The sequence below is a fragment of the Oncorhynchus nerka genome, linkage group LG13 (genome assembly GCF_034236695.1).
Source record: "Oncorhynchus nerka isolate Pitt River linkage group LG13, Oner_Uvic_2.0, whole genome shotgun sequence".
NCBI lineage: Eukaryota > Metazoa > Chordata > Actinopteri > Salmoniformes > Salmonidae > Oncorhynchus > Oncorhynchus nerka.
Window position 1 is genome coordinate 42134617 of NC_088408.1, and position 7093 is coordinate 42141709.

Here is a 7093-nt window from a genome sequence, read left to right on the forward strand (position 1 = left end):
GGTGACAACAAAAATGGCGCAGGAAGAAATAGCAGCAGTTTTATGGGCGCCCAACCAATTGTGCTATTATGTGTTTTTTTCGTGTTATTTGAAACTTATTTTGTACATAATGTTTCTGCAAACGTATCTTACAGCAAAAAAAGAGCTTCTGGATATCAGGACAGCGATCACTCACCTCGGATTAGACAAAGATTTTTTTTTCTTCAACAAGCAAGACGCACAAGACATTCTCCAAACACCCGACAGGGCCAACATCCCCGTTATTTGCAAGAGGAAGCGACGCAGGTACAGAGGACAGGGACCAGGAAAAGGCGAGTGGGAAAGCTGCCATTACCGTCAATACTACTCGCCAACGTGCAATCATTGGACAATAAACTAGACGAGGTACGATCATAAATATCCTACGAACGGGACATCAAAAACCTTAATATGTTATGTGAATGACGACATGGATATTCAGCTAGCAGGATATACGCTGCACCGGCAAGATAGAACAGAAGTTGAGTATATTGTGATAAACTGCAGGCCACACTACTTGCCTAGAGAGTTTTCAGCTATACTTTTCGTGGATGTTTATTTACCACCACAGACAGATGCTGGCATTAAGCCCGCACTCAGTCAGCTGTATAAGGAAATAAGCAAACAGGAAACCACTCACCCAGAGGCGATGCTCCTAGTGGCCAGAGACTTTAATGCAGGGACACTTAAATCAGTTCTACCAAATTTCCATCAACATGCTAAATGTGCAACCAGAGGGAAAACAATTCTAGATTAGATCACCTGTACTCCACACACAGAGAAGCGTACAAAGCTCTCCCTTGCCCTCCATTTGGTAAATCCGACCACAACACCAGTGACTCGGTCTATAAAAAAAAGTGGTCAGATGAAGCAGATGCTAAACTAGAGGACTGTCTTGCTATCACAGACTGGAACATGTTCTGGGATTCTTCCGATGGCATTGAGGAGTACACCACATCAGTCACTGGCTTAATCAATACGTGCATCGGGGACCTCGCCCCCACAGTGACTGGACAAACATACCCCAAAAGGAAGCCATGGATTACAGGCAACATTAGCACTGAGCTAAAGGGTAGAACTGCCGCTTTCAAGGTGTGGGACTCTAACACAGAAGCTTACAAGAAATCCTGCTATGCCCTCTCGACGAACCATGAAACAGGCAAAGCGTCAGTACCGGGCTAAGATTGAATCATACTACACCGGCTCCGACGCTCTTCTTATGTGGCAGGGCTTGCAAACTATTACAGACTACAAAGTGAAGAACAGCCGCGAGCTGCCCAGTGACACGAGCCTACCTGACGAGCTAAATCACTTCTATGCTCGCTTTGAGGCAAGCAACACTGAGGCATGCATGAGAGCATCAGCTGTTCCAGGCGACTGTGTGATCATGCTCTCCGTAGCCGACGGAGTAAGACCTTTAAAACAGTCATCCGAAGAATCCACCCCTTTTTTAAAATTTTCACCTAAATCCAGCGCAGGCCCTGTAGTAATGATATGCATATTCTTGATACTAGGGATGCATGACATATCGGTGAACATATCAGAATCAGACGATATTAGCTAAAAATGCCAACATCGGATTGGCCTGATGTCTAGTTTAATGCCGATGTTAAAAAACAATGTCAATGCTACCGTGCATGCCTATATAACATAGGTACATGAGTAACAATGCCACATAAAATTTTGCGCTACACATGCAACACAGCATTCATAACCTAGCCCACAATGTCTGCTGTGTGGATCGAGCAGTCAACAAGTTGAGAAGTCATTTGAAAGAGTGAGAACATTTTCAGCGAGACAACTCAAAGGCGAAATCCATTAAAGCCAAGATAATGGAATTCATTCCCCTTGACAATCAACCATTCTCTGTCGTGGGTGGTGTTGGCTTTCGCCGACTGGTCGAGCACCAGTACACACTACCAAGTGCGCTATTTTTCAGGTGTTGACCTACCGGAGTTACACAGTAAGCGTCACTGCTATTAGCTTCACGACATACATACTATGGAACGCCGTTTGGGCCTTTGCGTGTCAAAAAATATACAGTAGCACTGTCAAAGCTGTACAAAAACCTCTGCAAACAAGCAAACACGGGCCAGGAACGATGTGTTACAATACCCAAGTTGGTAATTAAGCATTATTTGTTCAACCGCAACTTCTGGGGTAGCTAACTTTAGCTTGGTAGCTAGCTAGCACCAATACAACCAGCCTGAAAACAATGACCAGTAGAAACTGGAGTCATTTTCATTATTCTTAGCAATGATTTAGGAATCTTTGTAAGTATTAGCTAGGTTGCCACTTGTTGTTCACCTAATGAAATTGAACTTAAGTTTATGAAAATAAATAGCTAGCCAGGTACTTCAAATCAAATCAAATGTATTTATATAGCCCTTCGTACATCAGCTGATATCTCAAAGTGCTGTACAGAAACCCAGCCTAAAACCCCAAACAGCAAGCAACTCCCTAGAAAGGCCAAAACCTAGGAAGAAACAGAGCGGAACCAGGCTATGAGGGGTGGCCAGTTCCTACTTAATCCTGTTGCCCAAAGCTAACGTTATAAGCAGATAGCTAGCTTCATCTGGCTGGTGAAGCTCGACCGGACCGGGTTATGTGTTGTGAAGCTAGCAACAACAAGGATTAGGCACAATAGTGGAATTTGCGGTTTGCCTTCCAAATTAAAGTATGTCAATGACAGTGATCCAAATTAAAGCAAATAGTGGAATTATGCCATATTTTATTTTGAAGTCTAATCGAAAAGTCCACTATTGTGGCTAATCCTTTTTGTGGCTAGCTTCACATAGATGTGTCCGACCACCTGTAATCAAATAAGAACTGTAAATTAGGGTTATTTTAGATGATGACACCTAGCTATATAGTTAACTAGCTAACTATAGCTACTGAAACATATGTCGTTTTGATATGTGTTTGGGGAAGAACATTGTTTGCATCCATGAGCGAGCTAGCTTTGTTTTATGACCAAATGGCGTTCCATAGAAATCCTGGCAGAAAATGAAACGAAAGAACAACGAAACAACACAGCAAGAAAGTGAAATAAATAGGTTTTGATTATGTTTTACAAGTAATGGGGACATACGTAAATGCCAACAAAATTCCTTTTTGGTCAGTTTGGTGTGTGTGTGTGTGTAACCTTTTATTGGACTAGGCAAGTCAGTTAAGAACAATTTCTTATTTACAATAACTGCCCGGATGACGCTGGGCCAATGGTGCACCGCCCTATGGGACTCCCAATCACGGCCAGATGTGATACAGCCTGGATTCGAACCAGGGACTGTAGTGATGCCTCTTGTACTGAGATGCAGTGCCTTAGGCTGCTGTGTCCATGGGTGTGTGTGTGTTAACAATTGTACTGTAGTAGAATGCTTAAAGTGCCTCTAAAATTGTAAATAATGATTATCGGTATCATGTTTGGCAAGGAAAATATTGGATATCGGTATCGGCCAAAAATGTCATATCGGTGCGCCACCACTTGATACCATTTGAAAGGAAACACTTTGAAGTTTGTGGAAATGTGAAATTAATGTAGGAGAATATAACACATTAGATCTGGTAAAAGATAATGCAAAGAAAAACCACACGTTTTTCAATATTTTTTTGTACCATCATCTTTGAAATGCAAGAGAAAGGCCATCATTTATTATTCCAGCCCATGGCAGCAGTGTTTGTGCACAGTTTTAGACTGGTCCAATGAACCATTGTCTTTCTGTTCAAAATGTTGTATAAAGACTGTCCAAATGTGCCTAATTGGTTTATTAATAACTTTTAAGGTCATAACTGTGCACTCTAGTTTTTCAAGTAATCGCTACTGTAAATTGGACAGTGCAGTTAGATTAACCAGACTAGAACCTTTCTGCAAATATCAGATACGTCTATGTCCTGGGAAATTTTCTTGTTACTTACAACCACATGCTAATCACATTATTTTTCCTAATTTTTTATTTTTATTTCACCTTTATTTTATCAGGTAGGCCAGTTGAGAGCAAATTCTCATTTACAACTGCGACCTGGCTGTCACGACTTTTGCCGAAGTCAGTTCCTCTCCTTGTTCGGGCGGTGTTCGGCGGTCGACGTCACAGGTCTTCTAGCTGACACGGTTGCCAGCCTCAACAACACTCTGTAGGGTAGCACCATAGTGTAGCCGGAGGACTGATAGCCTTCGTCCTCCTCCGGGTACATTGACTTCAATACAAACCTATGAGGCTCATGGTTCCCCCACTTCCATAGACTTACACAGTAATTATGACAACTTCCAGAGGATGTCCTCCAGCCTATTATAGCTCTTGCAGCATGAACTGACATGTTGTCCACCAAATCAAAGGATCAGATAATTAATCTAGTAGTGAAAGCAATAACTACAACTAGCTAGCACGGCAGTGTATAAAATGTGGTGAGTAGTAATTAAGAGAGAAAGACAATAGTTTAAAACTTTTGAACAAATTAATTTCATCCAAAATGAAGGAGAAATAGCTTACTGAAACACCCTGCTCAAACATAGGGATGCTATGTTAACTAGCTGGCAATGACTTTCCAACACAACACTGGAACTCTTCCAAGTTTAACCTGTTAGTGATCCCTTCCCGCGCCAATCCCGGGATCGATTTGACAACATCCAGTGAAATTGCAGGGCGCCAAATTCAAACTACAGAATAATCAAGATTTAAGATTCACGATAATATAGGTGTAATGCATCAAAATAAAGCTTAAATTCTTGTTAATCCAGCCACAGTGTCAGATATCAAAAAGGCTTTACAGCGAAAGCAGACACATGAAAATAATTTTCAACCAGGCAGGTGGTAACGATAATAAATGCCTTACCTTTGAAGAGCTTCTTCTGTTGGCACTCCAAAATGTCCCAGAAACATCACAAATGGTCCTTTTGTTCGATAATATCCTTCTTTATATCCCGAAAATGTATATATTTGGCGCGTTTGATTCAGAAATACACCGGTTCCATCTCGCCCTACATGACTAATAAGTTACCTGTAAACTTGGTCCAAACATTTCAAACAAGGTTCCTAATCCAACCTCAGGTATCCTAAAACGTAAATAACCGATTAAATTTAAGACGGGATAAACTGTTTCCAATACCGGATAAAAACAACTTGAGGCGCGTTCCAGGTTAGAATCCATCTGGAGTGACACTTACAAAGAACAGCCGTACATCTTCATTTTTTCAACCAATTTCTAAAGACTGTTAACATCTAGTGGAATCCATAGGAACTGCAACCAGGTTCCTATTAAATAGGGCTTTCAATAGAAACCTAATGGGAAAAACTATGACCTCAATTTTTTTTCCTGGATGGTTTGTCCTCGGGGTTTCACCTGCCAAATCAGTTCTGTTATACTCACAGACATTATTATATGCATATCCTAGCTTCTGGCCCTGAGTAGCAGGGAGTTTACTTTGGGCACTATTTTCATCTGGACGTGAAAATACTGCCCCCTATCCCTAAGAAGTTTTTAATAAGGTAATTTGTATGACTAATTTATTTCCAACCGAGGCCCGCCGGTGTAACTGCTTACTTGAATATACACTAATGTTACTGCGTGATTGCAGCGGGTTTACTAACCGGTTAGTTCTATTAGCTCAGCAGACTATGACGTTACTTTAGCTAATAGGGTGTGTGTAGCGGATGTAGGCTGTGTGTAGCGGTTTGACTTGGATTTTTCTTTTATCCTGGTCACATTCAGCTGATGTGTTGTGCATTGAAGTCCATAAGTGACGGGAAGAGAAGGAATACTACATGGCTGTTATGAGAGTGAACTCTGTTTACGCGTGACCATAGGTGTATGCATTATGCCGATTCTGTTGAAAAATGTTTCTTAAACCTCTCTGGGATATGAATGATGCTAGCGTCCCACCTGGCCAAAAGCCAGGGAAAATGCAGAGCGCCAAATTCAAATAAATTACTATAAACGTTCCTTAAATCACATATGCAAGGTAGCACATTAAAGCTACACTTGTTGTGAATCCAGCCAACATGTCAGATTTCAAAAATTATTTTCAGAGAAAGAAAAATATGCTATTTTCTGAGGATAGCACTTCTGTTGGCACTCCAATATGTCCCATAAACATCACAAATGTTCCTTTTGTTCAATTAATTCCGTAGATATATACCCAAAATGTCCATATATTTGGCGAGTTTGATCCAGAAAAACACTGGTTTCAACTTGCGCAACGTGACTAGAAAATATCTCAAAAGTTACCTGTAAACTTTGCCAAAACATTTCAAACTACTTTTGTAATACAACTTTAGGTATTTTTTCATGTAAATAATCAATAAAATTGAAGACGGGATCTGTGTTCAATACAGGAGGAAAACAAACTGTAGCTAACTTTCTGGTCAAGCGCCTGTATCTAACAGTACACTTCAAGTTAACCTCTTTCAAGATGGCCGCACTTCATTACACAAAGGAAAAACCTCAACCAATTTCTAAAGACGTTTGACATCCAGTGGAAGAGGTAGGAACTGTAAGAACTCTGGATACCCAATGAAAATTCATTCAAAAGAGAGTGACCTAAAAATAAATCTGAATAGTTTGTCCTCTGGGTTTCACCTGCTAAATAAGTTATGTTATACTCACAGACATCATTCAAAGAGTTTTAGAAATTTCAGAGTGTTTTATATCCAAATATACTAATACTATGAATATCCTATCTTCTGGGGATGAGTAGCAGGCAGTTGAATTTGGGCATACATTTCATCCTGACGTGAAAATACTGTCCCCTGTCACCAAAAAGTTAAACGGAAGCAAAATGGGAATAAACATACCTGCATTTGTCCAACAGAAACTCTTGTTTGCAACTGTTTATTTTATTTAACCTTTATTTAACTAGCCATGATTGACTGAGATAATGAGTGGGCTGGACATGCCGAGAGATGAGTTTGGATTTGTCTGCCATGTAGCCTGCTTCTGTCTATAATATGATCTGGTCAGTATGTGTATGTAATCCTTTCTAACTAAGCTTTTTTTTATAAAGATATCAGGTAGTAGAACTGCATAAGTGTTGCTCTCTACTTTCTGCAGGACCGAGTTTCGAAAACAGTGTGATAGCTAA